General features: G+C 43.2%; 1 protein-coding gene across 2 annotated transcripts in view; it reads left to right on the top strand.

The window, feature by feature from the left end:
• The window catches only part of LOC126158474 (uncharacterized), a 351,849-nt gene that overhangs the window by 218,659 nt on the left and 116,384 nt on the right, over positions 1–16,806 (top strand). The gene's annotated exons all lie outside the window — the stretch shown is intronic.

The following is a 16,806-nucleotide window of genomic DNA, read 5'->3' as shown; positions in this document are numbered from 1 at the left end:
GGGAGAGAGGGAGAGAGATACTCAAAGATAGTGAGCGAGGGACGTCACGTGATCGCTCTCCGACTTCAGCTGAGCGCCAGGCGTACTTCTGATTTTTTGGCACTCGTCTGCCTGACAGCATATAAGGCGACCATTTTGTTGCGAGTGCCTTTCAAGAATCGCTTGAGTCACTTGCCAACTCAGGGACGGGTTGTTACCAGCCGACTCCGTCCGATGAAGCGGCGTATCTTTGCAAACAGGAAAAGTTAGTTATCTCTTGTGGAAAAGCTAGAGTTTTGACCGATGCCGGATAATCAGATTGATAGGCGCGTATTTTCCGTTTCGATGCCTCACGCAATTTTAAGCGCAAATCAGTCTTTTGTTTCTTGTCGTGCGCATCATACAAAGCAGAAATGTTTCATACTCGTGTATCTGGTACGGTCGCATTCGACCAGCATCCTTCAGCTTAATCGTAAGACTGCAGAAAGCTGTAATCATTTCTGGTTGTATTCCCGTGATCGGAAATCGTGCGAGTGTTACAATTACGTAAAATCGTGTCCTTTTGTGGTTCATTTTCCATTCAGACTTTCCCTGGAAAAGGTTAAGAATTTGTTCTCGCTTTTTATCTCATCAAGACACATTGTGATCCGTATCTGTTTCTGAGTTAACCATCTGTAAATTCAAATTACTTACAGACAGGTTTGGTCATTCTTAAGATTATTTTCCAAACGTTTGAGACTTTATGTATTTGTGCTATGATGTTCGGTCTGGATATTAAATGTCTTAACGCAGAATTCGTCTTGGTTTACTTTGTATATTTGGTTTATTTAAACGTTATTACATTCATTCATCAAACATTTGGTCCTCAGAAAATTTACTATCTTACACTTTTCAAATGTGTGTGAAATCGTATGGGACTTAACTCCTAAGGTCATCAGTCCCTAAGCTTACACACTGATTAACCTACATTATCCTAAGGACAAACACACACACCCATGCCCGAGGGGGGAGTCGAACCTCCGCCGGGACCAGCCGCACAGTCCATGACTGCAGCGCGTCAGACCGCTCGGCTAATCCCGCGCGGCTCTTACACTTTTCCCTTGTTCAAAAATTCAGCGACGTGTACATTACTTCCATGTGTGAATGTTTCAGACTGGCTTCATACAAAACGTGAGCAATTCATTCATATTGGAATTTATTCAGCGCCTACGCTACATACTTTAAGAGCGCTTGTATTCATCTCCTGCAAGAACTTTTCAGCAGTTCAGGTAAGGTGCTGTAAATGCAGCAGTTATTGGAGTTATATGGCTTCAGTGACGGCTTGTCCGCCCCGATAGCTGAGTCGTGGCGGCACGGTAGCTGAGCGTGTTCGGTCAGAGGGTTAGCTACCCTCTGTAACAAGTGAATGAATCAACGAAGACCCTAAGTGGGTGTCATCGAATGTCCGCCCAGAACAAATTCGACGAACAACATATGGGCCCGGGTTCGATTCCCGGCTGGGTCGGAGATTTTCGCCGCTCAGGGACTGGATGTTGTGTTGTCTTCATCATCATTTCATCCCCATACGGCGCGCAGGTCACCCAATGTGGTGTCGAATGTAATAAGACCTGCACCAAGACGGCCGGACCTGATCCGCAAGGGGCCTCCCGGCCAATGACGCCAAACGCTCACTTCCAGTAACGGCTTCATCGTAAATTATTGCTTCCGCATACAAATGCTCCATTTTGAGGCTATTACGTAGCGTAAGCAACAGATGTCAGACACATTTTGTTCTCCACAAACTGGCGCTATGCGGCCCATTTAAAGGCCCTTCGAGGCAGTACAGTATGAGATTTGCAATGGTCTAGTTCAAAACGCAGTTGTTATACTTCCGAGTAACACACTCTTTCATTGCACGTTTCACGATCACCACTTTCTCCGAAACGTTAACTCTGCAGTCCTATTGCATTTTTAATGGGTCATATTCAGGATTTGGGGGTATATTTTAGGACAGAAACCAGGATCATAATACAGGGTTATTACAAATGATTGAAGCGATTTCACAGCTCTACAATAACTTTATTATTTGAGATATTTTCACAATGCTTTGCACACACATACAAAAACTCAAAAAGTTTTTTTAGGCATTCACAAATGTTCGATATGTGCCCCTTTAGTGATTCGGCAGACATCAAGCCGATAATCAAGTTCCTCCCACACTCGGCGCAGCATGTCCCCATCAATGAGTTCGAAAGCATCGTTGATGCGAGCTCGCAGTTCTGGCACGTTTCTTGGTAGAGGAGGTTTAAACACTGAATCTTTTGCATAACCCCACAGAAAGAAATCGCATGGGGTTAAGTCGGGAGAGCGTGGAGGCCATGACATGAATTGCTGATCATGATCTCCACCACCACCGATCCATCGGTTTTCCAATCTCCTGTTTAATAAATGCCGAACATCATGATGGAAGTGCGGTGGGGCACCATCCTGTTGAAAGATGAAGTCGGCGCTGTCGGTCTCCAGTTGTGGCATGAGCCAATTTTCCGCGGGCTACGCGTGAAACTTGCCCGAACGCGTTCAACCGTTTCTTCGCTCACTGCAGGCCGACCCGTTGATTTCCCCTTACAGAGGCATCCAGAAGCTTTAAACTGCGCATACCATCGCCGAATGGAGTTAGCAGTTGGTGGATCTTTGTTGAACTTCGTCCTGAACTGTCGTTGCACTGTTATGACTGACTGATGTGAGTGCAATTCAAGCACGACATAGGCTTTCTCGGCTCCTGTCGTTATTTTGTCTCACTGCGCTCTCGAGCGCTCTGGCGGCAGAAACCTGAAGTGCGGCTTCAGCCGAACAAAACTTTATGAGTTTTTCTACGTATCTGTAGTGTGTCGTGACCATATGTCAATGAATGGAGCTACAGTGAATTTATGAAATCGCTTCAATCATTTGTAATAGCCCTGTACTACATGAACACTCAGGTACTGTTTCAAAAGGAGTGGCTCGCGTATAAGCAGAATATGAATAACGGTACATGTAAGATTGAAGGGGATCACCACCGTCAGCTGCAAAGGAAAATTATGCTGAATCAGCGGCGACGAGTGGATCTCAGTGTAGCGAACATGGAGTCAATGGACTGAGACTGCAGATAGGTGGCGTTCGGTGGGAATGTGGATCGTTTGTGAGACAGTCTACGCAGCTGCGATAACCCTGTGTCTCGGAAGGCGCAGTGGTTAACGCACCTGCCTACTAAGCAGGAGACTCCGGGTTTGAATCCCGGTCCGATACGCATTGTCACTCGTCGCCGCTGATTCCGCGTAACGTCTCGCTTCATGTGACAGCATTGAGCTCCTTTAATTTTACACGTAATGTTTCACAGTTGCGGATTCTGCGTCATATCTGTTCTTTCGGACATGTTCGAAAGAAGAGACATCACAATTCATATACTGAATAACTGTACCAGTCATGAAATTCCTTGGTAGATTAAAACTATGTGCCGGTGAGGCACTTGACACATTTTTTTAATCTATCAATAAGTTTAAAAACAGCAATCACTTCGCTTTTGAACGAGACGTTCATTCTACCTAAACAATTACATTTTGTGCCTTTTGCTGCTAGACAGTACCACAAGTTGCCTACAAAATCGTACGTAAAACTCATCTGTCTCACATTAACTTAAATAAATCTACCTGAAGCTTGAGGTACAGTCCTCGAGGTACAGTTCTTGAGGAAGAATGGTCTCCCATTCCTCCACAGACATTCAGACTCCTTATTGAAAGAGTCCCCCTCAGAGACCGAGTCGTCACAAAGGCAAAGGATGGTCACGCTCCATATTAATGTCCACTGATATGTGTCCAGATCCTTTAGATCAAGTAATGTGTTCCAATAAGAACTCATAGAAGGTTCTAGAGAGATATACTGCATCTTTCTTCGAATGTCTGTCACTCAAACTTTTTCAGCGTTTCCATTACACTCCATCAGTCAGGCAAGCTGTTCTTCGTAGTTTACACTGGACGTCCACTGTTAGTCCATCCTGGCATGGAATACACACGATTCAACAGTGCTCACATTCGAACCCTACAGGTCTTCTGTGAAGTACCTAGCAGAGCTTACTCCTGCAGTTATTTAGCGAACAAGTAAAAAAATAAAAAAAATTAATCAAACTACCAATATGTCGAAAACTGTCAGTCATTCACCTTGTATTAGGGAGGAGGTGGAGTCGTCATTAGCCAGCCATCGAGTTCAAAAAAATGGCTCTGAGCACTATGGGACTTAACTTCTAAGGTCATCAGTCCCCTAGAACTTAGAACTACTTAAACCTAACTAACCTAAGGATATCACACAACACGCACTCACTACGAGGCAGGATTCGAACCTGCGACCGTAGCGGTCGCGCGGTTCCAGACTGTAGCGCCTAGAACCGCTCGGGCACTATGGCCGACCATCGAGTTCAGATCTTCCATTTTTTCTCTACATCAATGCCAGAATGGTTTCTTTAAAAAGAACTTTGACAACTTTCTTCACCAACATTTCATTACTAGAGCTTGTACTCCGTCTCCGGTAACCTTTCTCAGTCTCCTTGTTTGCATGAGCAAGAAGACACAATGGCTCTTTTTTTTTTGCTGTCAGTTTCCTCATAAATTTTTCAATTTTTAGCTTTTTTTTGAAATCATTGCAATTTTCTCATAAGAGGTATATTTGCATAAATGTCGATCGTTGATTGCGAACACTACGTATCCTGCGTGTATGTGTGTGTGTGTTTGTGTGTGTGGTGTGTGTGTGTGTGTGTGTGTGTGTGTGTGTGTGTGAATAGGACAACAGCTTTAGAATTTCCCATAATAATTTATCCACAGTGGTCCCGGGGTATTTATTTAATTGCACATATGATCCGTCCGTTGCGTGGGAACACATCAATCTCGATCCATCCATTTGCGCAGTGATCCACAATAGAATGGCTTATTTCGCTTCCCTGAGCTTAATGTATTAGCTTTTCCTACGATTAATCTCTTCGCTGTGCGCTGATTGTGTGTCCATTTGCGTAAATACCGCTCTCTACTGCAATTAGGAGAAGGGATGGCTTCGGACCCATCGGAATTACGGTGGAATTGCGTCAAAGGAATTACAGCACAGTACATCTCGCAACTGCGAACTACTTTTGAAGAAAACAATAGTTATAAAACGAGACGTCTGTTAACAGTCGATATGTTACCATGAAATACCAGTCAGATTTTACTCGTGATTGTTCGGTCGACGGCAACACTTTCATGTTCAGAACACCTTTTCAGCTTTTAGTCAAATACGTTTCTCCCCCTTCCCCCTCCCTAACATGTACAGATCTCTCCTAGTTGCATTTCAATCAAAAATCAATTGCTTATCAGGTCAAATGCTGTATGTTGATAATTTATATCAACTGGTAAATTCTCAGTGGAGTATACACAAAGATCACGTGGTATAGGATCTCTTATGGATCGTATTTATAGCCTACACTGGAAGTACTCAAAGAATGCATCTCTACCGAATCGCATTTATGGGGTACATTGGGAGTGTTCAAAGAATCGTAGCACAAACGACCACAGGCTTACTTGTTTCGCAGGAGAGTGTAACAGAAAAGCTGAAAACTCTCATGAGGACAGACTCCACAAAGGTTCCAATATCTTGTAATTCTGTTCAGCAAACAGTCAGAACCAAATGTTCCGGCGATACCTGCAAATATGTAATGGAAAGAGGAGAAGCGACAATAAACCTGGAAAGGCAGCTAAGAAACGTTAAACCCAAATACAAAGCTGATTCAGAGAGTAATAAAAGTAATAACCGTTTGTGCACCTCTTCCGCGCATCTGGCCGTATAATCGTCGCGCGTGCGTGGTTACATCCCTCAGCTCAAGAGCAAAGTAGCCTAGCCATATTGTTTCATTTCGTTAACGTCTGAAGTCACTGTTTGTATATTATCATGCTTAAAACAATACATCAGCTCTGAAATAAGAGCTGTTACAAAGTTGAATATGAGAAATGTTACACCTTGTGAAATTTATCATCAGATAAATGAAACGAAGAGAAAGTATGGTGCTGCATGCACCGTGCATGTGTCTGACTAGCACTCTTCATTGCCAGGTGACGCCACTATCGCCGGGACGGGTTTATGCCGACATTAGATAAAATTAAAACTAAACTCCACCCGAACAGGCCATCAAGGCTCAACGGTATCGACCAGCCGCCGTGTCATCCTCAGACCACAGGCATCACTGGATGCGGATATGGAGGGGCATGTGGTCAGCACACCGCTCTCCCGGCTGTATGTCAGTTTACGAGACCGGAGCCGATACTTCTCATTCACGTAGCTTCTCGGTTTGCCTCACAAGGGCCGAGTGCATCCCACTTACTAACAGCGCTCGACAGACCCATCCAAGTGCAAGCCGAGCCCAACAGCGCTTAACTTCTGTTTTCTCATCTCAAGAAATTTCTTGCCGGCCAGCAGCTTGCAAGTGACGGTGATATCAAGGTAAACCTCCAAAAACAGGTTTACACCGCAGGCGGCCGAGTTTTCCAAAGCGGGTATGTTGCAATTAGTGCCAAGATTTGACACACGCCTTAATCCGCATAGTGAATACGTCGAAGGGTGGTTTAGAATATGTACATCTTTCTACAATAAAATACACTCCTGGAAATGGAAAAAAGAACACATTGACACCGGTGTGTCAGACCCACCATACTTGCTCCGGACACTGCGAGAGGGCTGTACAAGCAATGATCACACGCACGGCACAGCGGGAGGCCGGGTGGACGTACCGCCGAATTGCTCAACACGTGGGGCGTGAGGTCTCCACAGTACATCGATGTTGTCGCCAGTGGTCGGCGGAAGGTGCACGTGCCCGTCGACCTGAGACCGGACCGCAGCGACGCACGGATGCACGCCAAGACCGTAGGATCCTACGCAGTGCCGCAGGGGACCGCACCGCCACTTCCCAGCAAATTAGGGACACTGTTGCTCCTGGGGTATCGGCGAGGACCATTCGCAACCGTCTCCATGAAGCTGGGCTACGGTCCCGCACACCGTTAGGCCGTCTTCCGCTCACGCCCCAACATCGTGCAGCCCGCCTCCAGTGGTGTCGCGACAGGCGTGAATGGAGGGACGAATGGAGACGTGTCGTCTTCAGCGATGAGAGTCGCTTCTGCCTTGGTGCCAATGATGGTCGTATGCGTGTTTGGCGCCGTGCAGGTGAGCGCCACAATCAGGACTGCATACGACCGAGGCACACAGGGCCAACACCCGGCATCATGGTGTGGGGAGCGATCTCCTACACTGGCCGTACACCACTGGTGATCGTCGAGGGGACACTGAATAGTGCACGGTACATCCAAACCGTCATCGAACCCATCGTTCTACCATTCCTAGACCGGCAAGGGAACTTGCTGTTCCAACAGGACAATGCACGTCCGCATGTATCCCGTGCCACCCAACGTGCTCTAGAAGGTGTAAGTCAACTACCCTGGCCAGCAAGATCTCCGGATCTGTCCCCCATTGAGCATGTTTGGGACTGGATGAAGCGTCGTCTCACGCGGTCTGCACGTCCAGCACGAACGCTGGTCCAACTGAGGCGCCAGGTGGAAATGGCATGGCAAGCCGTTCCACAGGACTACATCCAGCATCTCTACGATCGTCTCCATGGGAGAATAGCAGCCTGCATTGCTGCGAAAGGTGGATATACACTGTACTAGTGCCGACATTGTGCATGCTCTGTTGCCTGTGTCTATGTGTCTGTGGTTCTGTCAGTGTGATCATGTGATGTATCTGACCCCAGGAATGTGTCAATAAAGTTTCCCCTTCCTGGGACAATGAATTCACGGTGTTCTTATTTCAATTTCCAGGAGTGTACACATAAAAACAAATTAATTACCGATTTAATACCCAAATTGTACTTTCTTATTCAGCTTTATATATCAAGAACTGGTAAACTTATCGTACAATTTTCGCTACATTATCGCGGACATTGACGTGAATTTTCTGTAACTCAGAAGTAATTTTTACCGTTTCTACCTGACTAATTATAGCAACGACTTTTTTTTTAATCGAACTACTTCAGCGACATATCGTATGTGGAACTTGTTCCAATATAAACTAGACAACAACGCTACTAACCGCCGACCCACATTCAGGAGAAGAGAGCCCACAAAAGATGGCCCCGTTGTTCCACTTGTAAGCAAACTCGTGACCAAGTACGGTTTGATTCCTTATTATTTTGACTGTCGCGTCACATCTCAAAATATTAACTATGCTATAAAGCGATTCTAGATAGACAATGCAGCACGTTGGATTTAATCTGGACATATCACACCACACGACCGTGTTATACGACATTTCTTGTCTTTGGAAGTAGCTGGTGTTACTTCGCGGACCTTCAAATCTGTGAACTCCTATCTACAATACTTAATTTTAGTAGATTACAGATCTCGCCTTCTTTGCATGTTTTTGCGCAATATTTTCTGCTGCTGAGGACAAATACGAGCACAGGTTGAATCATTCATGAAACGGAGCTTATTATAAAAATTAATTTAGTACTTTTTATTACTTATCTTACTGGCTTCATTCCATGTATTTCGTCGTCTTTGTTGTTGTTCAGTATGTAAAGACATTCTACTGCTTGCAGGAGAAGATTCAGGAATTTCTCTTCAAAATATGAACGCTTAATTATTTGTCGCAGGAACATAGAACATTTAATTCTCTTCATTCTGACACAGCACAGTTTCAACACACGAAAACGACTGGATCTGAATACGACTTCATACACACGATACAGCAATTTCCCGCTAACATACGACTTCAGCTTCAAACCAAGGAGAACGAAAATTGTGTATACATCGAAGACAGTCGTTTATGTAACAAATTAATTATGTACTATCATGTCTTTGAAGTTGTCAAAACTTAATAATTAACGATTTTTTAATGTTGATGACTTCAAATGGAAATAACATTATACATATAAAAATATTTCGAAATGAATCCAATATGTGAAAAACAATCAAGTTATATGAAAAACAATAAAACCCATATTATTCATATCATTAAAACTATACATGATACTAAATAATAATAACAATAACGTTGAATTCGTTTGTATCGTATAATACGTATATAAAGTGTGTCGCGTAATCCTTTTCTGAACAGTATCGACCAGTACTATATGCAGCGAACGTTAAGCTAGTGATGAATTCCATTACAATTTCTTGATTTAGCTTTCCCCGCAGAAAAAGGCAACAGTTGTTAAATCTGGTGAGCCGTACAACCATTTTGTGTTTAACAAACGACTGATTCAGCGATCTCCAAGTCTGTCGTTATCCTTATGGAATGGGTGGGATATTTGTTACGCTGGAGTCCGCAGCTCGTGGTCTAGAGGTTAGCGTTGCTGTATTTGGATCACGGGGTCCCAGGTTCGATTCCAGGCCAGCTTGGAGATTTTCTCTGCCCGGAGCTGAGTGTTTGTACTGTCTTCATCATTTCATCATCATTCGAGAATTTGTGAGGGCGCTGATAACGGCGTCGTTGAGCGCACCACAAACCAAACCGTTATCATCGCCATCGTCACTTTGGTACCACATGAACTGCTCATGTCCAGTGAGATATATGCCATTAACTGCAGCAGCTCACTGTTGACATGTGCGGCCGTTTAGAGCCTCATCAATAAAACAGAGACCAGTTATAGTATTCTTGACTACACCACAAGTCGACAGACCAAAGTCGTCGTTTGTCCACTTCTTTCAGCCAGGGTGCGAAGATTGATTTCACCATTGTTTGTAAACGATGCTTCATCCGTAACTTGCACAGACACACCGAAGCAAATTTGCTGTTTTCCCAGATGTCATTCGAAGTTGAGAATGGACGTGAGACACACAGTGGTTACGGTTAGTACAAGCCACACCACAAGTTGGGAAACGGGGCCAAATTTCTAGTAGTTTACTGTCGAGTTGAGATTTTCACAAATGTTTTATTCGTATCTTACAGAAACTAGCAGTACGGCAATAAACGCCCTTTTAAACACGCCGCTAACGGCAATCAAGTAATTTATAGCAATACATCAATTTAAAAAAAAACTTAAAAAGCACAGAAGCTAGCAGTACGGCAATAAACAACCTTTTAAAACACGCCGCTAACGCCAATCAAAGTAATTTATAGGAATACAACAATTTAAAAAAAATTAAAAAACATTAGTAAACAGGCTACTAAAGTAAATACAGAACTTTGTTAATAAAGTACGGTGAGGTATTGAAGCTACCAACACCGCCATTAAAAAAAATTAATCAGGTCTCAGCAAACACACGGTTAATGGCAATAAAAGGAATTTACAAACTTGAAGGAATTTTAAAAAATTTTAAACAATAGTGTCCTGGATTATCATTAGAACATAACAGATATGACGGACCCGTGTAAGGCGGCCACAAATCACCCACTCAGGGATGCTCAGGCTAGGCAGAATACTGACCAATTTAAATACGCCCGTAAACACAATTGCCACTCTCAGGCTGGTCACTGCACCGACTTTTAGCCAGCGAAAACTTGTTATAAGATGGCTTAACTTGCTGACAGAATTAGAGCTAACCTCGTGCAAGGAAACATTACACCACACAGTCCTGAATGAGCGACCACATGATCAACCAACAAGAAGCATGAATTTACTCATAACCCACGACAGAATAGCGAAACAATTAAACTGCCAAAACTACACCTCCCATCGGACAGTAACGAGAGGAGGAGGAAAGATCACTGTCTTCAATTACACCGGTGCCAGGGACAGAAAACCCGGTCGCCGGCGGCCACAAGGCAGAAGAGACGCTGGTTACACAAAATTATTACTTAATGATTAAACCTTCCACGAACGTAACTTTCAATTATGCTCGAACAGGCAGTACACGGCCTCCGATGGCAAGGATCCACACATCCGACCGCGCACGCGTTGCCAGCGTACCCAACACGCCACGGTCACGCGACAACACGCTCTGTCACCGGAGTTCACGTCTTCCCTGCAACGTTGACGGATAGTGCCCGCTCCTTCATGTTAGGTGTCTCCTTTTAAACTCCAGTGTTGAAACGGAGGATTTAAAGAAGCTTGTTAACGTCCCACCAAGGCGAAATGAACAGCAACTACTCGTGGGGCGATTCTGTATACAACCAACACGCGGGGAGCTCTTCCGTCAACTCCACCCGCTCGTTACACACAACCGACGTACACCACGTGGCGACTCGGTACAACCGACCACGCCTGCTTCGCGCTGGCGAGCCACACTGCCCTCCCGTGTCCACCACACTCTCTCTGCGCCCAACCCCCTTCTTCCGTGCCACCACACGAATTTACCACCGGTCAAAGATCTCACTTCCTCCATAGCAGTTTCCCGGAAGCAAAAACGCAGATATCGATAGCAGAGGTAAAAGGCAACCAAGCAGCCACTTAATGACAGACAACATACCAAACAAACATGTCAGGGGAAGAAAAGGAATACCAATGCAATCTAAACACATTGTGTAGCACGAGTCGATACACGGCTCAGGACGTTAGTTTTCGGGCACAGCTCATTCTCAAACGCATCTATAAAACATAACACACCATTATGAGAAATGAGACCTACAACATAGCAAATAAACCGGAGAAGTTGGAGTATGAATCGCCCTCTAAGGGTTGTGTACAAAAGTAATTATGTATGAGACAACAATAATCTTAGTGTATGTGGTCTACAGGTAGAGTCTTGGTGACTAAACGAAAAAGACACTGTCCCGGATTCGGTTTTGAATAAAAATCATCACCAATGGCGGCCCAACACTTCCAGCATAAGAAGTCACCATCATTCAGCCTATGGATTTTCAAAGAGGGTGGAGGAGAGAAGTGAAGTTCAGGGCACCTTCTTGCCCGTGGGATGGGGAACAGCCCCTAAAGGTGGAAGAACAAGAACGACCAATGGCACGAGGATGCAGAAGGCAGTGGAAACCACTGCATTAAATATACACAGTGTTTATCCACACAACATGTGTCATGTAATTAAAAAACTGTTATGATGATCTCTCCATTGGCAAAAGATTCCTGATTAGTCGCCCATTCGTATCTCTAGCAGGGGACTCCCAAGGGGGAGGTGACCGTGAAATGGCTGAACGACAAACGAAAGGATAACGTTCTGCGAATCGAGGCATGAAATGTCAGAAATTTGAACGTGGTAGGGAAGCTACAAAATCTGAAAAGGGAAATTATAAGGCTCAATCTAGATATAGTTGGGGTTAGTGAAGTGAAATGGAAAGAAGACAAAGATCCCCGATCAGATGAGTACAGGATAATATCGACAACAGCAGAAAATGGTATAACGGGAATAGGTTTCGTTATGAATAGGAAGGTAGGACGGAGAGTGAGTTACTTTGAACAGTGATAGGGCTGTTCTCATTAGAACTGACAGCAAACCAACACCGACAACAACGGTTCAGGTATACATACCGACGTGACAAGCCGAAGATGAAGAGACAGAGAAAGTATATGAGAATATTGAACGGGTAATTCAGTACGTAAAGGGAGATGAAAATCTAATAGTCACGGGGACTGGAATGCTGTTTTAGGGGAAGGAGTAGAAGAAAGGATTACGGGAGAATATGGTCTTGATACTCGGAACAGCAGAGGAGAAAGACTAACTGAGTTCTCATAAATTTCAGCTAGTAATAGCTAATACTCCGTTCAAGACGAGGAGATGTACTTGGAAAAGGCAGGGAGATACGGAAAGATTTCATTTATATTATATCATGTTCAGACAGAGATTCCGAAATCAGATGTTGGATTGCAAGGCGTAATCAAGAGCAGATGTAGACTTAGATCACAATTTAGTAGTAATGAAGTGGGATATGGGATATGGAAGTACTAAGGAATGAGGCTAAAGACACTGCAATAGGGAATATCTCAGCCAGCAGTTCAGTTGAAGATGAATGAACATCTCTAAAAACGGCAGTCACAGAAGATGGGAAGAAAACATAAGTACAAAGAAGATAACTTTGAGGAAATCACGGGTAACACAAGAAACACTCCAACTGGTCCATGAAAGACGCAAGTAGAAAAATGTTCAGGGAAATTCAGGAATACAGACGTACAAGTCACTAAAGAATAAAATAAATAGGAAGTGCAGGGAAGCAAAGGCTAAATGGCTGTATGAGAAATGTGAAGAAATAGAAGCAGAAATTACTGTTGCAAGTACTAACTCAGCGTGTAGAAAAGTCGAAACAACATTCGGTGAAATCAGAGACAAGGGTGGTAACATTAAGAGTGCAATGGAACTTCCACTGTTAAATGCCGCAGGGAGAGCGGATAGATGGAAGGAGTACGTTGAAGTCCTCTGCGAGGGGGAGGACTTACCTGATGACGTGATAGAAGAAGAAACAGGAGTCAATATAGAAGATGTAGGGGATCCATTATTATAAACAGAATTTAGATGAATTTTGGAAGGCTTAATATCAAGTAAGGCAGGTGGGAGAGATAATATTCTATTGAAATTTCTAAAATCATTGAGGGTAGTGGCAACAAAACAATTATTGTCGTTTTTGTATGGGATTTATAGGACTAGCGATGTACCATTAGACATTCGGAAAAACATCATCCACATGATTCCGATGACTGCAAGAGCCAACAAGGTAAGAATCGTCACACAATCAGTTTAACAGCTCATGCATCCAAGTTGCTCACAAGAGCTGTATACAGGATAATGGAAAATGAAATTGAAGATCTGTTGGATGACGATCAGTTCGGCTTTACGAAAGGTAAAGGCACCAGAGAGGCGCTTCTGACGTTGCAATTGATAATGGAAGCAAGACTGAATAAAAATCACACACTTTCATAGGATTTGTCGACCTGGAATAAGCGCTCAACAATGTAAAACGGTGAAAGATGTTCAAAATTCTGAGAAAAATAGGGTTAAGCTACGGGGAAAGGCAGGTAATACACAAGAACCACTTGGGAACAATAAGAATTGGAGACGAAGAATGAAGTGGTCGAATTAAAAAGGGTGTAAGACGGGGATTTAATCTATCGCCCTATGGTTAGACCTAAATAAAGAAAATTTCAGGAGTAGAATTAAAATTCAAGTTGAAAGGATACCAATGGTAAGATTCGCTGATGACATTGCTATTCTCAGTGAAACTGAAGGAGGATTACAGAACGTGCTGATTGGAATGAACAGTGTAATGAGTAAAGGATATGGGTTGTGAGTAAATAGAAGAAAAACGAAAGTAATGAGAAGTAGTAGAAATGAGAACAGCGAGGAACTTAAAATCAAGATTGAGCACGAAGTAGTTGAAGTTAAGAATTTCTGCTACCTAGGTAGTAAACCAACCTATGACGGTCGGAGCAAGGAAGGCATAAAAAGAATATTAGCACTGGCAAAAAGGACATTCTTGTCCAAGACAAGTATACTGGTTTCAAACACATGCCTTAATTTGTAGAAGAAATTTATGAGAATGTGCTTTTGGAGCACAGCACTGTATGGTATTGAAACACAGATTGTGGGAAAACCAGAAAAGAAGATAATCGAAGCATGTGGTGTTACAGAAGAACGTTGAAAATTAGGTGGACTGATAAGGTAAGGAATGAGGAGGTTCTCCGGAGAATCAGCGAGGAAAGGAATATGTGGAAAACACTGACAAGAAGAAGAGTCGGCTATAGGACATCTGTTAAGAAAATACGGAATAACTTCCACGGTACTAGAGGGAGCTTCAGAGGGTACAAACTGTAGAGGAAGACAGAGATTGGAATAGATCCAGCAAGGAATTGAGAAGATACGTCGCAAGTGCTACTCTGAGATGAAGAGGTTGGCACAGAAGAGGAATTCGAAGCGGGACGATTCATATCAGTCAGAAGTTTGATGACTCAAAACAAGACAATAATAATAATAATAATAATTTGACGAGGTTGACTGGCCTGGTGCAAGTCTTCCTACACGACACCACTTGGGCGACTAGCGTGTTCCTAACGTACCCCACTTACCCAACCGCGGAAAGGGAACCTACAGTTTAACTTGAAATCAGAACCACGTGTTTTTTCAGGCCACTCCAAACATCGTTGAGAGGTAAAGGCTAGATTAAAACGAAGAAAAATTCGTGGTCCAGCAGACATCCGATCTAGCGACCAGTCGGTTTCCAGCTATGCGCTTTACCGTTAAACCACCAGGCCCGACAAGTATTTAATTGGTTCATCAACACTCCATAGGTTTTGATCAGCGAGTTTGCGAGTATCAAGATACGTGACATATATAACCGTATCTTTTGATTGCACTGGCTTATAAATAAATTTTTTACACTGCCAATGGACCACAAACCTTAGTATTTAACATTAATTTTTACGGGGTAATTCAACCAGTTCCTGAAAAAAGGGTATCTTGACAGACGCAGAGACAGACAAACGAAGAACAAATCGTAAAAAATATTTTTTATGTTGTATAATTAGAAATCCTTGGGAAACACAAGAGATATTAAATTTAATTGATGAATGGAGAAAATATAAAAATGCAGTAAATGAAGTAGGCAAAAAGGAACACAAATGTCTAAAAATGAGATCGACAGGAAGTGCAAAATCACTGAGCAGGGATAGCTAGAGAACAAATGTAAGGATGTAGAGTCATATATCACTAGGGGTAAGATAGATACTGCTTTCACGAAATTAAAAAGACCTTTGGAGAAAAGAGACCCACTTGTATGAATATCAAGAGTTCAGATGGAAAACCAGTTCTAAGCAAAGAAGGGAAAACAGAGATGTGGAAGGAGTATATAGAACATCTATATAAGGCCGATGTATTTGAGGGCAATATTATGGAAATGGAAGAAGACGTAGAGGAAGATGAGATGGGAGATATAATATTGAGCGAAGAATTTGACAGAGCACTGAAAGATCTAAGTCGAAAGAAAGTCGCGGGAATTGACAACATTCCGTTAGAACTACCGACAGCCTTGGGAGAGATATCCATAACAAAAATCTACCATCCGGTGAGCAAGATGTATGAGACAGGCGAAATACCCTCAGACTTCAAGAACAACATAATAATTCCAACCCAAGGAAAGCAGGTGTCTACAGGTGTGAAAATTACCGAACTATCAGTTTAACAAGTCACGGCTGTAAAATACTAACACGGATTCTTTACAGACGAATGGAAAAACTGGTGGAAGCTGAGCTCGGGGAAGATCAGTTCGGATTTCGTAGAATTGTTGGTACACGTGAGGCAATGCTGACCCTACGACAAATCATAGAAGATTGATTAAGGGAGGGCAAATCTAGGTCTCTAGCATTTGTAGATAAAAAAGCTTTTCACAATGTTGACGGGAATACTCTTTTCCAAATTCTAAAGGTGGCAGGGGTAAAATACAGGGAGCGAAAGGCGACATACAATTTGTACAAATGGCAGTTATACGAGTCGAGGGGCATGAAACGGAAGCAGTGGTTGGGAAGAGGGTGAGACAAGGTTGTAGCCTATCCCCGATGTTATTCAATCTGTATATTGAGCAAGTAGTAAAGGAAACAAAATAAAAATTTGGAATAGGAATTAAAATCCATGGAGAAGAAATAAAAAATTTGAAGTTTGCGATGACATTGTAATTCTGTCAGAGACAGCGAAGGACGTGAAAGAGCAGTTGAACGGAATGGACAGTGTCTTGAAAGGAAGATATAAGATGAACATCAACAAAAGTAAAACGAGGATACTGGAATGTAGTCGAATTAAATCAGGTGATGCTGAGGGAATTAGATTAGGAAATGAGACACTTAAAGTAGTAGATGAGTTTCGCTGTCTGGGGAGCAAAATAACTGATGATGGTCGAAGTAGAGAGGATAGTAAGGACCCTGTCGCGAAAGAC

The sequence above is a fragment of the Schistocerca cancellata genome, chromosome 1, assembly GCF_023864275.1.
Source record: "Schistocerca cancellata isolate TAMUIC-IGC-003103 chromosome 1, iqSchCanc2.1, whole genome shotgun sequence".
NCBI classification, from domain to species: Eukaryota; Metazoa; Arthropoda; class Insecta; order Orthoptera; family Acrididae; genus Schistocerca; species Schistocerca cancellata.
The sequence above is the reverse complement of the archived record's forward strand: the minus strand, read 5'-3'. Positions and strand labels throughout refer to the sequence as shown.